The 20,629-nt window shown below is 43.0% G+C and overlaps 2 long non-coding RNA genes across 7 annotated transcripts in view; one reads left to right on the top strand and one right to left on the bottom strand.

Moving 5' to 3' along the window:
• Positions 1 to 1,672: 1,672 nt before the first annotated feature.
• On the bottom strand, positions 1,673 to 7,711 carry LOC140623894 (uncharacterized). Its single transcript, XR_012023427.1, has 2 exons — positions 7,346 to 7,711; positions 1,673 to 1,881 (listed from the first exon to the last, which is right to left on the bottom strand). It is a non-coding gene; the product is annotated as an uncharacterized lncRNA (long non-coding RNA).
• The window catches only part of LOC140623890 (uncharacterized), a 30,128-nt gene continuing 15,527 nt past the window's right edge, over positions 6,029 to 20,629 (top strand). The window contains exons 1-3 of one of the 6 annotated variants that reach the window (XR_012023418.1): positions 6,029 to 6,047; positions 7,414 to 7,576; positions 18,813 to 18,953. This is a non-coding gene — a long non-coding RNA (uncharacterized lncRNA). Of the gene's footprint in view, positions 6,048 to 6,849; positions 6,869 to 6,972; positions 7,577 to 18,812; positions 18,954 to 19,017; positions 19,150 to 20,629 lie in introns of those variants that run through there. The other 5 variants (XR_012023419.1, XR_012023420.1, XR_012023416.1 and 2 more) reach the window with 5 other exon arrangements.

Below are 20,629 nucleotides of genomic sequence, written 5' to 3'. Positions count from 1 at the left end.
TATTTGAGAGAGGGAGAGAGAGAGCGCACAAGCCGGAGGAAATGCGGAGGGAGAGGGAGAAGCAGGCTCTGCACTGAGCAAGGAGCCTGAAGACACAGGGCTCGATCCCTGATCTGAGCCAAAGGCAGATGCTTAGACAACTGAGCCACCCAGGTGCCCCCTAAAAACTGTATTTTTATAAGCAGTTAATAGAATAGACCAATGTTATTTTAAACTTACTAGAAAAATATTCCCACTAAGTGTTAAATGTTTTATACTGCACTTGTATGCATGCATGTGTGTCTGTGGGTTTTTGTGCGTATGATGCAGATCTTGAATTAGGACACATGCCATTTGTAAGATGTTTAAATTATAATCTATACACCAACTGCTTAATAGTCTCCAGAATTTCTAGTCTATATATTCTTTGGTTTCCAATAGCACTTTATACACTTTTGGGAATTTTAGAAGAGGATACTTGAAAGACAGTGAAGCTGAAAAGAAAGGATTTAATTGGGGCAATTTCAGAACAAGGGATAATTTCAGACACACAGCATTCTTCTCTCACTCAAAGGAAGCTTTCTTTACTTGTTCTCACGTACCCTGATTGACCAAACTTGAAAGATTACCTAACTGAAATTCATGAGGAAACTGGCCTCTGAATCTGTTCAGTGACATTATCATTATATTTTCAATGTTTGTAAAGTTAGAACATTAAAATCACCTTCAGCCTCACGATCTCTGCTTATTTTGGCTTGGTTTTCCAATCAGTTCTTGCTCATCAACTACATTTTAAATGTTTTTCCCTTTCCTAGCATTTTGTGGAACACTTTTCAAAGTTTTTAACATATACTGCTAGAGAGGATCCCGTTTTCCTGTTCTAAGTAATTAGAACTATGGATATGACCTGTCTACTTGTATAGTCTAAAAATATAGTGAACTGATTTTCCAAGTCACATTTGCCAATACCAGATGAATTATGCCTTTAAGTTGTTTTATTTGGGTTTTTTTTAGGTTTTATTTATTTATTCATGAGACACACACAGAGAGAGGCAGAGACACAGGCAGAGGGAGAAGCAGGCTCCATGCAGAGAGCCCGATGCGGGATTCGATTCCAAGGCCCCAGGATCACGCCCTGAGCCGAAGGCAGATGCTCAACCACTGAGCCAGCCAGGTGCCCCCCTTTAAATTATTTTAAAATACTTTAAAATATATGAAAATATATCATCTGGCAATCATTATAACTATTAAAAAAAACTACTAGATACTTTTACATAATGGCAACAGAGAGTGGGTGAATATCAAGGTTGAATATTCAGCTGAGGCTAGTTATGAACTCAGAACAAAGTACTCTGAAGCACAAATTATCATTTTTATAAGCAAGAATATTTTTCTTGTTATTCATTCAAATTTGTACATTCTTGTATGACCCGCATCTGGTCGAAACATCTATGATGTTCTCAAGATAAAGATGTACTTGCAAAGCATCTGTGAGGGTAATTAGCAAAACTGTTCAGACACTGGAGTTAAGATTCAGTGTTGCTTTGCCACTCTGCCTGAGAACAATGGTTACAATTAACTTCTGACTATACAGTTGGAGCATATTGGTGGTATTATCCCTGGAATTATGATTTTTGTAGCTCCTGGTGTATCACTTTCCTAGGATGGCTGTAACAAATTACCACAAAGTTGGTGACTTAAAATAGTAGAAATTTATTCTCTCAGAGGCCAGAAGTGTGAGATCAAGACGTCAGCAGGGCTATGCTCTCTCCTAAGGCTTTAGGGGAAAATGCTTCCTTGCTTCTTTCCAGCTTCTAGTGGCTCTTGCAGTCCTTGGCTTGTGGCAGCATGATTCCAATCTCTGGTTCCATCTACACACGGCCTTCTCTCCTGTTTCTCTGTCTGAAAACACTCTCATTGGATTAAATACAAGATAAACTCATCTCAAGATCCTCAGTTTAAATATATCTGCAAAGGACCTATTTCCAAATAAGATCAAAGTCACAGATACTGAGGGTTAGAACTTGTACATTTGTCCTTTTAGGGGACACAAATCAACCAGCTACACTGACCAGGTACATTAAGGGCATTATACCCACCCTTTTCATGTAGCATAATGTGCTCCCTCAGAGGACCTGGTGGTGCATCAGGGGTGGAATAAACCACAAAATGAACATGGTACATCTTCTAAGACTATCAATATTCTAGATTTTTGAGAAATATTTAAAACATGTAAATATGACAATAAATCTACCCTGGCATAAATACAAAATCCACATTAAAAAAAAACCACATGAATTTTTAAGATGAAACATGTGACTCCAGCATATTTTTGTGCTAGGCAATGTCTTTCATGCAAGGTCTCTAGAAGAATGGCATTTATTCTTTTGCTGATAGAGTACTTCAGAGCAAAAATTGGGGATTTATCATTACAGTTTCCATTATTCACCTATTAAATACAGGCAACCTAGAAGTCTATAATATTATAATTTATGATGTCGTCAAGGTAGAAATTTCAGTCATGTGTTGCTGTAGGCAGCTTTATGGAAACAAATTACTGACCTAGTGAATCAGTCTGGATGATCACCCAGTTTAACCATCTGGGCTTCATTGTTCTCCGGTTCTCACCCATTCTGGGCCAGATATGATCAAATACAAGGTCATGTGTAACATTTAGAATTTGTACAAGTGATTTATTCAACATATATTTATTGATCAATGGTATGAGAATATAAGAGTGATCAAGAAAAAAACCCCCACAAACAGTTCTTGCTCTTTCCAAATGGATGATAGGTAGAGATATAGGTACATGTCTCCTATATATATCTAGAATTGATGGCAAATATGAGCACACATGCCACTACTGCCCATTTGCCTTATCAGGATGGTCATTGCTAGATGATCTTGGTGCTTTTTACTGCCAAGCCCATGTCTTAGTCTGCTCTGGCTGCTCTAACACAATACCATAGACTGGGTGGCTTAACAAACAAGAATTTATTTCTCATGGTTCTGGAGGCTGGAAGTCCAAGATCAAAGTGTCACCAATGCCATCCTGGTGAGGGCCGTCTTCCTGATTTACAGACAACCATCTTCTTGTTGGATCCTCACATGGCAGAGAGAGAGAGACAGAGAGAGAGGAAACAAGCTCTTGCGTGTCTCTTCTTGTAAGGGCATCAGTTGCATGTGTGAGGGCACTGCCCACTTCCAAATACTATCACACTAGCGTCTAGGGTTTCAGTATGTGAATTTTAGGAGGACACAAATATTCGGTTCATAGCAGCCCAGTTATGGCTTTAGTAACAAACGACATCTGTGCTTCCTGTATACCTACTTTATAGGCAATGAGAATGAGGCATTTCTCATCAGAAATGAGAGCATATTGCTTCAATCATGGTACTTCATTCAATAATGATATACTCAGAGCAATGCTTTTTATTTACAAATAAATTGTTTTTTTTTTTTCATGAGATATTTTTGGCAGCATGATCCACTTAAATTCATCCAAGGGGCTGAAAACATTTGGAATATTATAAGATGTCACAAAAGGCCTCAATTTGAAGATTTACGTGGAAATCTCGTTAAATTCAAAAAAGGAAGTTTTTGGCAATACACACACACACACACACACACACAGGTGAAAAAGTGTTTGTGTTGAGGGGGGAGAAAATAAAAATCCAGGTCAAACCTGGCTGCTCCTCAGGGCCTGGCTCTGGGTGTGTGTGTGTGTGTGTGTGTGTGTGTGTGTGTGTGTTAGGGGGCGGTGGTCTAGGGTTATGCACATGGGCTTGTATACCACCTCTGATATCCCAAAAGGGGAGGGAGCTGGGGCAAAAAGGCTGAGGTTGGCACTGGCTGTAAAGTGGGGACCCACAGACACGAGTAAGAAAGATATGGGCCCACGACCATGGTGAAAAGGAGGGATATGGTGACAGAGACAGCCTCTGACCCTTGACTTGCCCCAAGTCTCTTTGGTGGTGGTTCTCACTTTATTGAAGACACTGTATACCTTGGCAGAGCCACTTATTTTTAGTAGCTCTTCTGTGAGTTGTGAGCAATATGGATCCATTTGGAAAGAAAGCAACAGATTGAAAGGAAAAAGAGGTTCTAAGATAACTGCATTCTTCTGTTTCCGACTCCGCCTTAGGGGCGCCCCCTCATTGCCAGGGGTGCTTGGTTTGTCAGATGAGAGAAGTAACAGCAGTCTTGGATACAGGAAAAGCTACTATATATTTCAGATGCTGGTAAGCCAATGGCATATTGCCTTTCCTTAAAAAATGAATTAAGTTATTTTGGATCGGGAAATGTCGACAGTGACACTATCAACTTCAGGGGCCAGATAATTCACTGTTGTTGTGTGGTTCTGTGCACTATGCAATGTTTAGCATCACTGCTGACCTCCACCCTCTAGACACCAATAGCACCCCTACTTCCCACATGTGACAACCAACAATGTCTGCAGACATTGCCAAACGCACACTGTGTGGCAAAATTGCTCCTGATTTAAAACACTTGCTTTAGATAATTTGCAAGGGAAATCCCTATCTGAATTGTAGGAACTGGGATGCTTGAGTGGCTCAGAGGTTGAACGCCTGCCTTTGGCTCAGGGCGTGATCCTGGATTCCCGGGTTCGAGTCCCACATCGGGCTCCCTGCATGGAGCCTGCTTCTTCCTCTGCCTATGTCTCTGTCTCTGTGTCTCTCATGATAAACTAATAAAATATTTTTTAAAAAATGAATTGTAGGAACTTAATGCAGTGGTAATACTTCAGGGACTGGTAAAATTCAAGTGTGTCTGAATTCTTCAACCATCTTGCATATTGAACCCAAATAGAAATGCTTTGGATTCGGTGAGAACAGATTATTATTATTATTTTATTCCTGGAAAATACCTCTGTCATACTAGAAAAATTCAGTATTAGGCTAAGTGTAAAAAATATAAAGTTGAAACTTTATCCAATATCATACTGAAGGAAATCCTAAGACTAAAATAGCAGCCACCACCAACAAAACGATTAGTCATCTAGGGCATAACGACTAGGATGGTTTATAGGATCTGATTCCTGCCTAAAAAGTTCACTGGCTTCCTTAGCATCGCCAACAGAACTTGGTGTCAAGAAAAATTTTAATTTACTCACATTTGCTCGTGGCATTTATACACTTCTTTTTTATTTTTGAAATGTATTTATTGGAAAGAGAGGCAGAAAGGGAAGCAGACTCCTCGCTGAGCAGAGAACCCCATGTGGGGCTGGAACCCAGGACCCGGAAATCATGGCCCGAAGGCAGATGATTCACCGACTAGGCCACCCAGGCACCCTGGCACTTTCATATTGTAACAAGCATGTGACCTGTGATGATAAATAGGTCGGGAGACCCAAGAAGGGGGCATGGAAACACTTTCCAAGTGGAAGGACATCAATGGGCCCCGAGGTATGTGTGATAAAGCCCAGTTGTCCCCCGAACATCTCTTGGCTGAAAGTGTCAGAGCAGAGACCCTGGGCGGCTCAGTCGGCTTCCAACGGGCGACCGCGGCTCAGCTCGGGTCGGGTCGGCTCGGGTCGGCTCGGGTCGGCTCGGCTCGGGTAAGCTCGGCTCGGGTCGGCTCGGGTCGGCTAAGCTCGGGTCGGGTCGGCTCGGGTCGGGTCGGCTCGGGTCGGCTCGGGTCGGCTCAGCTGGGGTCGGCTCGGCTCGGCTCGGCTCGGGTCGGTTCAGCTCGGGTCGGCTCAGCTCGGCTCGGCTCGGCTCAGCTCGGGTCGGCTCGGCTCGGGTCGGCTCGGGTCGGCTCGGGTCAGCTCGGCTCGGGTCGGCTCGGGTCGGCTCGGGTCGGCTCGGGTCGGGTCAGCTCGGGTCGGGTCGGCTCGGGTCGGCTAAGCTCGGGTCGGGTCGGCTCGGGTCGGCTCGGGTCGGCTCGGGTCGGCTCAGCTCGGCTCGGCTCGGGTCGGCTCGGGCCGGTCGCGGTCTCCGGGTCATGAGCTCAAGCCCTGCGCTGCGCTCCCTGCCGGGTCTGGGGCCCGCGCGGGATTCTCGTCCTCCCGCCTCTCCCCTCGGCCCGCCCGCAGCGCCCTTACTCAGGTGCTCCCCCCCCTCTCTCCCTCTAATAAAGAAAAGAAGAGGAAAGAACAGGAAATGTCCAGCGTTGCGTCACACCGGGAACAAAGGGAAGCGCTAAAGTGAAAGGGTGGAGGCGACGGAGTCTGTCCTGACCGTGGGGGAGCAGCACGGAAGCCGCAGGCGTGGGCGGCGGCGACGGGGCACGCGGGCCTCCAAGGGCAGGGGCGGGCGGGCAAAGGGCAAACGGGCTCCCGGCTGGCCCGACCCGGCTGCGGCCCCGAGCTCCGGCCCCGGCTCCGTCTCTGCGGGACTCGCGCGGCGCAGCCCCCGCCCCAGCCTCGGGTCGCTCGGGCCGGAGCTCTGGGGGGGCCGCGCCGTCCGCCCCCCGCGGCCCGCGGTGCTTTCCCTCCTCGGCCCCTCGGCCCTTCTCGTCCCGCGCACCCAGAGTGGGGGGAACCGGGGAACGCGCGAGACCGGAAGGCGGCGGCCGGTGGCTCCGCGGGGCGCCGGGGTTCGGGGGGCGCCGGGCGGGGCGGGGCCGGGCCCAGAGGCCGTGGGGAGCCGGCGCCCCCCGGAAGCGACTCCGCCTCGGGGCGCCCGTCACCGTCACCGGCAGCGGCCGCGGATCCCCTCCAGAAAGCAGCTCCGCAGCCGGGAAGGCGGTGCTGGCCCCGGCTCCGCGACGCTGAGGCCCGTCTCGCTCCTCCCGAAACACGAAACCGCGAACTCCTAGATCCTTCCTGAACTGCCCCGGGCTTTCCACGACAAGAAGCCGCCTCCCGGGGCGCCCGGGGCCGAGCGGGCCGAGCCTGGGACCCTCGAGTCGGGCTCAGGGCTGCGGGGTGCGCCCGGGTCGGCTCCCCGCCCCCCCCCCCCCCCCCCCGCCGCACAGCGCAGCAGGGAAGCTGCCCGGGGGCCTCCCTGCCCCTGCCCCTGCCCCTCCCCCTGCCCCCTTCTCCCTCCCAAATACATAAAATCCTAAAAGGAAAAAAGGAAAAACCTAATTTCAGGCAAAATTGAAAAGTCATAGGAATTCGCCATCCCTTGCCCCGTCCTCTCTCTCTCTCTCTCTTTTTTTTTTTTTTCTTTCTTGCATCTTCCTTCCTGCTCTGGGAATTAAAACCTCCCACGCTCAAATTGTGCTGCCAAATCTGGAAAGACTCTAAAATCGGCCACTGACACTTTCAGTTCCCAAGTACTCTTGAGACTTTTAAAATGACCCCGAGGTCACGGGCTTCCAACACGTAAGCTGTGGCCTCCGGAGAGAAAGGGCCCAGAATTGTAAGGAACAGAACGATTCTAAATTGGAAAACTCTTACACGAAAAGGCTCCAAAAGAGATTCTGTTGCTGGGAAACTCCTCTAAAATGCCGCAGTTTTCTTCGCAGTTCCATCGGATTCTGCCTCAAGCGGAAACTGCTGTGCTACAAAATGTGGGGGCGAGAGTGGAAGAGGGAGGGCACGAGAGACCCTGAAACCACAGCAACGAGCTTCAGCGACCACGTGATTTGTTTGCGGCTCAACTGAGATTCGCTCAGAGCCTCGTGCAGGGTAAGGAAACCAGGGAGTCGGAGTTGGCTCAGAAAGAGGGGGTTGATGTGGCCAACACGTCCCTCCAACCTTGAAGTTAAGACAATCTCATCTAGATGAGGCTGAAAGGACAAAGCACATGACTTGATGGGAAATTTCTTTCTTCTTTCTTTCTTTCTTTCTTTCTTTCTTTCTTTCTTTCTTTCTTTCTTTTCTTTCTTTCTTTCTTTCTTTTCCTTCCTTCCTTCCTTCCTTCCTTCCTTCCTTCCTTCCTTCCTTCCTTTCCTTTCTTTCCTTTCTTTCCTTTCCTCTTTCCTTTCCTTCCTTTCTTTCTTTCTCTTTCTTTTCTTTCTTTCTTCCTTTCTTCCTTTCTTCTTTCCTTTCTTTCCTTTCTTTCCTTCCTTCCTTCCTTCCTTTCTTTCTTTCTTTCTTTCTTTCTTTCTTTCTTTTTCTTTCTTTCTTCTTTCTTTCTTTCTTTCTTTCTTTCTTTCTTTCTTTCTTTTCTTTCTTTCTTTCTTTCTTTCTTTCTCTCTCTCTCTCTTTCTTTCTTTCTTTCTTTCTTTCTTTCTTTCTTTCCTTCCTTCCTTCCTTCCTTCCTTCCTTCCTTTCTTTTTTTCCTTTTTTTCCTTTTTTTCCTGGAGTTCAATTTGCTGATAGGGAATTTCTATGCACTGGTTGCACAAATCTTGAAGTTGGAAGAAAGATGAATGATGCAAATGTGAGGATTTGGTTATGAAAGCTTCACATGAGCAACATTTTGTGGCTTCCACAGTGGTGTGCTGGCAAACGCTTAACAACTGGCTCTCTGGGAGGTAAAAAGTGGATGTGCGGTTTTTGCCATGATGTCTCTAATGGAATCGTGAGGAGGTGTGCAGCCATGATGTCTCTCCACACAGAGAGATATGACGGGCACAAATAGCCTCAAGAGCGTAGCTAAGAGGGGCACCTGGGTGGCTCAGTGGTTGAGCATCAGCCTTTGGCTCAGGTCATGTCCTGGGGTCCTGGGATTTAGTCCCCATCAGGCTCCCTGAGGAGGCTCCTCTGCCTGTGTCTCTGACCCTCTCTGTGTCTCTCATGAATAAATAAATAAAAGCTTTTTAAAAAAGAGCATAGATAATAGTAAAATATAGTAAACAATTAGTAACTGGTGAGTTTACTTGTTACGTTTGTTTTTAATAGATTTTAATTGTATATTTATATGATTGAATTACTATTTAATAAGGGCCATGTTTAAAGCCAGCTTACCAAATCCCTAAAAAATTAACAACCAGCTCTAGCACACCACAAGGCAAGAAGATGAAATCGGAAGGTAAAAAGAAAACAGATGCAATGGAATCTTGCAGTACCAGAATGAGTATCTTCTAGTTCTCTTATATTTATGCAGTATCTTATATTTCTAGACACAACACAGAAACATTAAGAAAAGTTGTAAAATGAAAAAAAAAAGAAGAAAAGTTGTAAAATGGAAGGAGAAATAGAAATCCTGGTTATTACAATTGTATAGTACCACTGAGACTTTTTTACATTTTATTTCATATGGGAAAGCATGTTCATTAATAAAGAATCCAGAAGGGATGCCTGGGTGCCTCAGTGGTTGAGCATCTGCCTTCGGCTCAGGGCGTGGTCCTGGGTCCTAGGATTGAGTCCCACATCGGGCTCCCCAGGGAGCCTGCTTCTCCCTCTGCCTCTCTTTTCTCTGTGTGTCTCCTATGAATAAATAAATGAAATCTTAAAAAAAAAAAAAATCCAGAAGAAAGGAAAAGGAAATCCTCGAACAGATGGGGCTATAGTCACCAAAACATGTGCTAGCATGGGATGAAGAAATAGGAGAAAAGGAAGAAAAACATGCAGCTGGGCAACACCAGAGCACCCTGAGAGATTTAATGTAGCCCTTCTCTGGCTTGGAATAATCTTTGTCCTTCAGAGTCTTAGATGTCACAAAAGCTCTTGAAGCAAGAAATGAAATTTAGAAACAGAAGTTTACTCTTGGTTTTTAGACTTCTTGGCTTTCAAGGAAGATGTGATGGGAGAAAACGTTTTCAAAATCATAGGGAAAGGAAACATTATTTTCACTTCTTTCTTATACTGCAATCTTTGACTTTGAAAAATGGGTTAGCATTTGAAGAGGATTAGTGTATGCCACCCCAAAATATGTCACTTTGGCAAAAGGATAATTTTGAGCTGAAGGCAACTGTGAATTAAGTGCTCCAGAAGGAGTAAATTCCTACCTTCTCCTTATCTGCCTTAAAGCAGGCATACGTCTCACTTTGTAAATTGTCCCCCGCAACTCAGCTGGGAAGAGAAGATCACTCATCATCAGAGATGAAGAACAGAGAGTCAACACTGACATGAGTTTGCCATAAACAAACTTTACTAAAATAATCCAATCTTCCTTTAGTTCTCCTATATATTTCCTAGTTCCCCACACTTTCTTGTCCTGTGAACCGCAAATCCACCCCCAAGTTGAGCCCTTTCTTTTAGTCTCACTATTCTTTGAACTCCGGTGCATATAAAAAATTAATACATTTATATTATTTTTCTATTAATCTGTCTTTTATTAGTTAAATGCAGGCCCCCATTCATTAAACCTAAAAGAATTTGGGATCCCTGGGTGGCGCAGCGGTTTGGCGCCTGCCTTTGGCCCAGGGCGCGATCCTGGAGACCCGGGATCGAATCCCACATCGGGCTCCCTGCATGGAGCCTGCTTCTCCCTCTGCCTATGTCTCTGCCTCTCTCTCTCTCTCTGTGTGACTATCATGAATAAATAAATAAAATCTTTAAAAAAAAAAAAAAAACCTAAAAGAATTTTTGGAAAGCATTCCTACTGGACATATTGTTTTGTTTTTTAATTTTTATTTATTTATGATAGTCACAGAGAGAGAGAGAGGCAGAGACACAGGCAGAGGGAGAAGCAGGCTCCATGCAGGGAGCCTGATGTGGGATTCGATCCCGGGTCTCCAGGATCACGCCCTGGGCCAAAGGCAGACGCCAAACCGCTGCGCCACCCAGGGATCCCCCTACTGGACATATTAAGTTAACTTAATAATCTTCAAAGCTTGCCTGAAGATTTTATTGTGTTTACATGGTGGCAGATGGATAGCCCATCAAAAGTATATATTCTTGCAAATCAAACCCACAATGAGATATTACCTCCCAACTGTCAGATTGGCTAAACTAAAAAACACAAGAAACAACAAATATTGGCAACGATATGGAGAAAAAGAATCACTTGTGCACTGTTGGTAGGAATGCAAACTGGTGCAGCCACTGTGGAAAACAGTATGGAAGCTTCTCAAAAAATTAAAAATAGAACTACCATATGATCCCACAATTCCACTACTAGTATTTATCCAAAGAATACAATAACACTAATTTGGAAGATACATGCACCTCTATGTTTATTGCAGTATAATTTACAATAGCTAATTTATGGAAGCAACCCAAGTGTCCACTGATAGATGAATGGATAAAGAAGAGTGGTATATATATATATATATATATATATATATATATATATATATATATATATATATATATATAAATCAGAGGATTTTACTCATATGTGGAATTTAAGAAACAAAACAAATTAATAAAAGGGGGAAAAAAAGAGATAAACCAAGAAATAGACACTTAGGGCAGCCCCAGTGGCCCAGTGGTTTAGCGCCGCCTTCAGTTGGGGGTGTGATCCTGGAGACCCGGGATCAAGTCCTGTGTTGGGTTCCCTGCATGGAGCCTCCTTCTCCTTCTGCCTGTCTCTCTCTCTCTCTTTCTCTTTCTCTGTCATGAATAAATAAATAAAAAATAAAATCTTAAAAAAAAAAAAAGAAATAGACACTTAACTATAGAGAACAAACTGGTGGTTACCAGAAGGAAGGTGGGAGGGGGGATGGGATAAATAGGTGATGGGTATTAAGAGTACATGTATTGTGATGAGCAATGAGTAATGTAGAGAATTGTTGAATCACTCACTATATTGAACACGTGAAACTAATATAGCACAGTGTGTTAAATACAGTGAAATTAATTTTTTTTTTTTCCCTTTGGGCACCTGGATGGCTCAGCAGTTGAGCTTCTGCCTTCAGCTCAGGTCATGATCCTGGGGTCCTGGGATCCAGTCCTGCACCAGGTTTTCCACAGGGAGCCTGCTTCTCCCTCTGCCTGTGTCTCTGCCTCTCTGTGTCTCTTATGAGTAAATAAATAAAAATCTTTAAAATTATTTTTTAATTTAAAAAATAAAATAGGGATCCCTGGGTGGCTCAGTGGTTTGGCGCCTGCCTTTGGCCCAGGACATGATCCTGGAGACCCGGGATCGAGTCCCATGTCAGGATCCCTGCATGGAGCCTGCTTCTCTCTCTGCCTGTGTCTCTGCCCCCCCCTCTCTCTCTCTCTCTCTCTCTCTGTCTCTCATGAATAAATAAATAAAATCTTTTAAAAAAATAAGTAAAAAATAAAATACCCATTCTTTTTCTATGGCAAACATGACTAATTGAGGAGAGTATTTTGTCCCACTGAGAAAATGTGGTGTCAGGATCTCAATCTGGTATACCTACTAGCCAATTCTGGCTAAGGCAAGTTATCAAAAAGGCCTTGAATAGGGTAGTGGAAGGGGAAGTGGGCGGGGGGGTTGGGGTGACTGGGTGATGGGCACTGAGGGGGGCACTTGGCGGGATGAGCACTGGGTGTTATGCTATATGTTGGCAAATTGAACTCCAATAAAAAATAAAAATAAAAAATCACACACACACACAAAAAGGCCTTGAATAAATGAAGACTGCCAAATAAATAAATAAATACATACATACATATATACAAAAATTTCATGTGGTTTTAAGAAACACATGAGTCGGGATCCCTGGGTGGCGCAGCGGTTTGGCACCTGCCTTTGGCCCAGGGCGCGATCCTGGAGACCCGGGATGGAATCCCACGTCGGGCTCCCGGTGCATGGAGCCTGCTTCTCCCTCTGCCTATGTCTCTGCCTCTCTCTCTCTCTCTCTCTGTGTGTGTGTGTGTGTGACTATCATAAATAAATAAAAATTAAAAAAAAAAAGAAACACATGAGTCATTTTCCCTATCACTGCAGAAAATAGTTGCCTCAAGGCAAACTCGTGGCTAAAGGGAGTTCAGAACCAATAGCCGCTGCTCTACGGATTGCAAAGAATTTCATCTAACACCCAAGGGGTTTGGAAAAGATATTAATGGCTATTTTTTCTCCATTAAAGGCAATTGGATAAGCAGGCCATTAACGGTAGGCTCAGCTTCTGTGCCTATGCCCAACAGGAATCTTTTATGTTTCAAGCCTTTAGAAAAATTACCACCATTTAGGCATAGTCAATAGACAACTGGGGAGGCTGATGCAGTAACAAATGCTGGATAGATCAACCATCCTGTCTGGAATTCCTTAAGAGCAGGAACAGACTTCAGTGTGCAGGCATCTATGACACAACTACTTTCCAAGGTCATCTCTATTATATCCTTTTGACGATGAGTGCAACTTTTTGTTTATGTAGACTTCCTCTTCACTTACAATTTCATTATATTTAATTTAATCAGTTTGGGTAATTTCAGTTATAGAGTAGGAAGGATAGAAAATAGAGATCAAAACCCAAAACTTTCTAGATTTTTTACAGTGTAAAGAATGATACAGAATCAGATTAGTTGCATGAGAACTCAGTTGTTACATAATACTAGTAAAACTTTCAAAGACAGTAACTGACTGAAGGTCCATTTTCATCCAAAGTCCCGCAAATCACCTCTAACAATGCTTCCAAATCAATCTGAACAGAGATCATGTGGCTAGCTCAGTCGGTGGAGCACACAACTCTTGATCTCAGGGTCTTGAGTTCAAGCCCAATATTGGGCATGAAGCCTACTTAAAAAAAATTAATTTGAATAAAAGTTGCCTTCTTTCTTAGAATTATTACAGGATTGTAGGCGTTATCAGATAATATAAAGCAAGAAGAAAATCAGAAAGAATGAAGAAAAAGTATGAAGAGCACAACTCAGCATCCTATTTACATAGAAGAACTTAAAGTGTTCTTTGCCCAAATAAACATAAATACAATGTAGCACATAAACCAAAGATCCTTGATTTTGCAGTGAAGACAGGAACAGGATGCAGTTGTCACATGCTCTGTGCCTTGAGGGTTCATCATTATAAAGAAATCCTCTATAAAGCTAAATATAGCAAGAAAGGCTTATAAAACTTTGTCAAAGATCCTGCCACATCATTTGAAAATAACTTCTCTAAAAAAAACCATTTCATTCTGTGTCTAACATTGACTCTCTCTCTCTCTCACACACACACACACACACACACACACACACAGGAGAGAAAACTTAAAAATTCAAAAAGAAGGAAACAGAACAGTTGGACATCATAAATACTTTAATTTTTAAATATTCAAGGAGTACTTAAGCTTATTAAATGGCATTTCAGCCCATAGAAAAATTTTTGATTCAGGAAGGTCAATTAAGTCAATGGACAGCAAACAAAAATGAACCATACAGAGCCCTAGTACTCTTTAACTAAGATAGGAAGTCATTTAGCTCCGTTATTAACAAAGATTAAACACCCAATGAGAGAAAAATATTCATTATGATCAAACTGACTTATTATGAATGAGCATTTGGTGGCTAATAAGAAGAATTTTAGTTCATTACTATAAATTGTAGAAAATGTTCATGTTAATAAGCTACTTATACAATATATTCCTTTGAACATTTCAGAAGAAAAGGTAATTTTAAGGAAACGTCCTTTGGATGATTAATGTTCCATGTCAATCACACGTGGAACCAAGCAATTATAGGTCCTAGGATCTCACAGGGAACAGGAACACGAGATGGCTGCCCCCTTTCCTTCCCTTAACGGCTATCAGTATAATGCCTGGGTGGCTGGGAGAAATCATCCCAGATCCCTCTAGGTGATGATCCATGAGGCTCTGCCTTCTTGAAGTGATGCAACTCATTCCATGGAATGCAAGCCCTCATCATTTTAAAGTCTCAGGCTTTAAAATTAACCACATAAAGTTATTATTTGGCCAATTAAATGTGTAATACCACAAATAGCAAGATCTCGGAAATGATGGCACACAAGTTCTCAGGTTTCCAATTTGATTATGAACAAGTAAACAGAACTCATTTATGAAGCCAGTATTTGTGGAGTACCCACAATATGGCAAGCATTAATCTAGGCAACTGGGCCTCCATGATGAGCAAGACATGTCCTTGTCCTCATAGCGCTTACATTCACTCTTGTAGTTATAGAAACAGAAACAAGTATCTGTAGACAGTGACTATGTTGTGAGGTGAGCAAAACGGTGCAATGGGATGGAGGCTGTCAGCGTGTTGGGTGGTAGGGCTGATCTCCAATCTCTGTCCCATTCCCACCCCACTTGGCCTCTGCCTCATTCTGCTCTGCAGATAATTCACCTCCCTGTCCCCTATCTGGTGAAGGCTGCATCTCCACAGGTCTTCAGTTCACATCTTCCTGCTTTGAGAAGCTGAGAAAGAAGACAAATGCAGCTTCCTAGCTGGAGAATTTGGCCCATTTTGGTCAGGGGTACAACCTCTAGTCCAATGTACTAAAGTCTAGACAGAAACATTTAGAAAAGGAAAGATAAAGTTTACCAACAGACTTCCCAAATTAAAACAAAAATGAACAAACCCCACACAAGTATTTAAAGGAAAAGAAACTTAAATTACCAGGGTTATGACAATCATATTAGTCTGCTCGTGGTGAGAAAACAGCAACTTTCCCACATGATTAAAATTTTCCCAAAGGTTATGAGGCATCTAAAGATATCAGCACAGCTTAAATAGGGATAAAGTTATTTTGGTTAGGAAGTCCAGGTTTACAGGAAATATTCAAGGCTATATTATTTTAGAGATCAGAATGAGTTAGGATGACTCCTGTCTTTTTGGTTTATCTCGGGGTGTGAAGCTTTGTTTTTCCAGAATTTGGTATCTAAGATGTTCAGTCATATTGAAAGAGACAAGTCTCAGCTGCTTCTTTCTTTTTCTTTCTTTCTTTCTTTCTTTCTTTCTTTCTTTCTTTCTTTCTTTTCTTTCTTTTCTTTTCTTTTCTTTTCCTTCCTTCCTTCCTTCCTTCCTTCCTTCCTTCCTTCCTTCCTTCCTTTCTTTCTTTCTTTCTTCTTCTTCTTTTTCTTTCTTTCTCTTTCTTTCTTTCTTTCTTTCTTTCTTTCTTTCTTTCTTTCTTCTTTCTTTTCTTTCTTTCTTTTCTTTCTTTCTTTTCTTTTCTTTTCTTTTCTTTTCTTTCTTTCTTTCTTTCTTTCTTTCTTTCTTTCTTTCTTTCTTTCTTTCTTTCTTTCTTTCTTTCTTTCTTTCTTTCTTTCTTTCTTTCTTTCTTTCTTTCTTTCTTTCTTTCTTTCTTTCTTTCTTTCTTTCTTTCTTCCCTCCCCTCCCCTCCCCTCCCCTCCCCTCCCCTCCCCTCCTCCCCCTCCCCTCCCCTCCCCTCCCCTCCCCTCCCCTCCCCTCCCCTCCCCTCCCCTCCTCTTCTCTTCTCTTCTCTTCTCTTCTCTTCTCTTCTCTTCTCTTCTCTTCTCTTCTCTTCTTCTCTTCTCTTTTCTAGTGGGCTCCACACCCAGCATGGAGTCCAATGCAGGCCCTGAACTCACAATCTCAAGATCAAGATCCGAGTTGAGATCAAGAGTCAGACACCCAACTGACTTAGCCACCCAGGCACCCCTCAGCTTTTGTTTCTACAATACACAAGCTATAAATATAGCCATGGCCCATCCACACCTAAAGGATGCAGCTAAGGGGGTTGCTCTGAAATGGACAAAATTCCAAAATAAATGTTCACTGCTGCCTGGACATGCTAATCTGCTTAAGCCTAATTACATAGCCATAGAAATCTACACTGCTGACCCCGGAGTCTTCACCTTTGACCAGCACGTTATATAAAGCACTTTCATGTCTACTCAGACAGTCAATCCCCAAAACCCTGGGATAAAAGAATGTTAGTTACAACTTATTAAGCACTTCCTCCATGTGCCATTCAGTTATTAAGTGTGCATGTACTAAGTAGTAGGCACTGTTCTAACACCTTTATATATATTAACTAGTAATCATTTAATTCTTATGAACATAAGGTATGATCGTTATTCCTATTTTACATGTATGGAAGCTGAAGCCCCCAGGGGTTAAATAATTTCCACCAAGTCACACAGCTCAAATGTAGTATAGTTGGAATCTGATCCCAAGTAATCCAGCTCCAGAATCTATGTTTTGGGGTTTTTTAAAAATAATCTCTATGTCCAACATGGGACTTGAACTTATGACTCCAAGATCAGATGACTCAGCCAGTCAGCCAGGCCTGGAGCCTATGCTTTTAATCACCGTCTTACACAGATGCTCTAGAAATGAGAGTTATTCCAATTTTACAGATGAAGAAATAATCAGTGCTGAAAAATTAAGTGACTTGCTCAAGTTTACTAATAGAATGAATAGAGATTTTAAATCAATGTTTCCAATATGACTGAATGCTTTCCAGATCTTTTGACTTCAAGTCAGTTTTCTTTCAATAACTGTAACAGCAGCAACAACAGGTTAACAGTTATGTAGGGCTTACTATACGCTAAACATTGTTCTAAACATGTTACAAACATAAACAAATTTAATCCACAGCTCTAAGGCATAGATACTGTACTTATTCCCATTTTATAGAGGAGGAAATGGAGGCACAGAGAGGATGAATAACTTACCCATGGCCACACAGTTGGCAAATGACAGAGTCCAGACTCAAATTCAGGCAGTCTCCAGAAACTAGACTCTGGGGGGTAACTAGGGTTGGATGCATCACGACAGTGGACCCAAAGATGGGATGAGTGCCCTTAAAAGAAGAGACACCAGTGAGCTTCTCTCTCTTCCCATGTGCAGAAGAGGTCACTATGAGCACACAGCAAGATGGCAGCTTCCTACAAGCCAAGAGGAGGCCTCACAAGGAAACCTACCTCTCTCACACCTTCATCTTCAATTTCCCGTTTCCAGAAATGAGAAATTCATTTCTATTTCTTAAGCCATTTAGCCTTTGGTATTCTGTTACCGTGCCCTGGGCTGATTAAAATGCATTGAAGTTGGGCAGCCCCGGTGGCCCAGTGGTTTAGCGCCACCTTCAGCCCAGGGCGTGATCCTGGAGACCCGGGATGGAGTCCCACATCCGGCTCCCTGCACGGAGCCTGCTTCTCCCTCTGCCTGTGTCTCTGCCTCTCTATGTCTCTCACGAATAAATAAATAAAATCTTAAAAAATAAAATAAAATACATTGAAATTAAAAAGTGTAGGAGCAAGGGTTCCTACTACAAGTATCAGACCATTTGCTCATCTATATTAAATGTATAGGGTGAGTGGGAGAGTAATTTAACATCAGTGCTCACCAGCTGGGGAACACCATGTTTCTAATGAGTTCAGTCTGCAGGTGAACAAATGCTTGTTAAGACAGAACCAGTGAATAAAAAGGAAGTTGTTCTGGAAGATGCCAATGTAATGAGTTTTTTACTATCTTCAGACACTGGTGATTTTACAGTGCTTTACACATGTTTGGCCATCACAAAAAAAATATGAAATTGCAATGAAATGAAGATTATTTGATGGGACTTAGCAAAGTATTATTGAAGTATCTTTAAAACCGTAAAATCTGAATTTCATGTAAGAATGAAAATTAGAAAATTGAGAAGTTGGATTTAGTGCTTGGTTGCTTACATATCTGGTCTGTGATATAATTCATGTCTAAAATGAAATAGTTAACTTTTAAGTAGGACTTTCTGATACCAAGCCCTCTGTCTCAGCAAACAGCTATAGAAACCTGAGAGAAGGTTCTATTTTATCCTGTGCATTTGCCTTATATACATACAGCAGATATAAATGATTGCTTACCCAATATCCTCTTTACGCCAGCCCCCAGCCTGTAGCTTTCCTTCTTCTTGACATGACTTTAATTTTATCTGAGTAACCCCAGCCCCACAAAGCTGTGTGCCCTGAGAGGTGCTGCCCCATTGCTCACCACACCCCAGGAGTGAACTGTGATTAGTTGAGGCAGTCTCGGGGGGCTATTTCCTTTGATGCTGGTTGGTCTGCCAGCCATTGCTGGCCATGAGACCAGAAGATGCAAATTGAGTTAAGGATCTGAATACCAATCCTGCTTCAAATGCCACTGCCCCACATCAGCCATTGTAAGAGGTTTTGACTGTATCATAAGATACAGTAGACTTTATTCTAATGCTTCATTTTTAACTTTCCAGAGGGATACAGACAGGAATACTACCTGCACGGTACCTTCATGCCATCAGGAGGCTCAGGGACTATCCAGCTTCTTGCCCCCGTCACCCACCCCACCCCACCCTGGGTCCTACGCAGCTGCTAAGGAAGATCAAGGTACAGAGGTTCGTTCGACCGCTTTCTCACTGGTGTCTCTCTGGGTGCCGACTCATAGCTCTCCCTGTGCAGGTGCAGCTCTGGAGACCAGGATTTCATGGCAAACAAGGCAGAGAGCTACCAGCACAAGCATTCTCTAGCTTAACTTGGCAGGTGCCAAGGAACTAGTGCCGTAAGAAGGCAGATCCAGGGTCACCTTCCCAGGTAGGCTTAAATCTGTTCTGAGCCCCCAGCCTGATGTTAACTTTTACAGGAAATTGGCTGGCAGCTTCAAAGGAAGGGTTTTCAGGCTCTTAAAAGACACAAGATAGTCTTACTCTTCTGTGCACTGGTGTGTTTGAAAATGATGCTCAGAACTATACGTTCCTGGTCCATATAGTTTCCCAGACTCCACCCTAAGACATCTCCTTCCCCACTTTCTCCACTTTCCTCAAACCTCCTCCACAGCTCTTTCACTGATTTCTTGGTTCTTACTTGAGGAAACAGAAGCAATCAGAAGAGAACTTCTACACATTCCCACCACCACATACCAATTTCTTTTTTTACTTCCCACTGTCCACCTCTCCTCTTGTTACTATTGTCCACACTCCACTGTAAGACCACCCCCTCCTCTTGTGCTTTAAATTCTGTCCCCACTCTCATTCAAGGACATCACTTTAGCAACTGTCAGCCTACAGTTCTCTGGTTGATTATTCCTGTTAGTTTACAGCCTTTAGTATTTTCTGTTTTAGAATCTCTCTCACTTGACCCCATACCGGGTCTTGCTATGACCTGTTTCTCTACTGCCCATTGTGTCAACACATCTCAAGAGTTTTCTATGTCTGTTGTCTCCAATTCTTCCAGTCTTACTTTTCTGAATTTTCTATTACTTATAACCCAAGTTACCTTAAATATTATAAATTCATAAACTCAATAACATTTTTCCATTGAATACTGGTAATTACTATGATTTAAGATTATTAAACTGGAAGAAAGTTCTTCAATAGGAGAAATCCATCACTGAAATAGCAGTATACTGGAATAACCTTCAAATATGACTAAACTGGGCTCCTGAGTGACACAGTTCGTTGAGCATCTGCCTTTGGCTCAGTTCATGATCCCAGAGTCCTGGGATCCAGCCCTGCATCAGGCTGTCTGCCCAGTGAGGAGCCTGCTTCTCCCTCTCCCTCTGACTGCCACTCCCCCTGCTCGTGCTGTCAAATAAAGAAATAAATAAAATTAAAGACAAAAACAAATATAACTAAACTTAGATGAAAGAAGTGCTCATGTCCAAACTTGATTAGAGCAAGCACCTGAAAAGAGCTAAGAACTGAATAACAGCAAAATGGAAGGAAATGGGCAAAAATGAGAACTTTCTAGGTATTAAAGTCAAAATTGAGAGTTAGGTACTAAGGATGAGTCTGAAATTTCATTTGCACAATCAGGCAAGAGGATGGTGCCATTCAGCAGGGATAAGCATACAAGAGGATCAGATTTAGGAAAGGGAGGGACACAGTTTTTTTTTGAGTATGTTGGGTTTGAGGTGCCTTTGTAATACCAGAGACAATGAAGGGGATATGAAGTTCAGATAATTGGCCTGAAGATTCACATTTCTGACGTATGTGTCCAAATTGTGGATGGTGAGCTTCCTACTGTTGTATTTATTATTGACCAAAGTGACTGTTAACTCTGATCTATTCTGTTG

This window comes from Canis lupus, chromosome 33, assembly GCF_048164855.1.
Source record: "Canis lupus baileyi chromosome 33, mCanLup2.hap1, whole genome shotgun sequence".
NCBI classification, from domain to species: Eukaryota; Metazoa; Chordata; class Mammalia; order Carnivora; family Canidae; genus Canis; species Canis lupus.
This window is presented reverse-complemented; position numbering and strand designations above follow the sequence as displayed.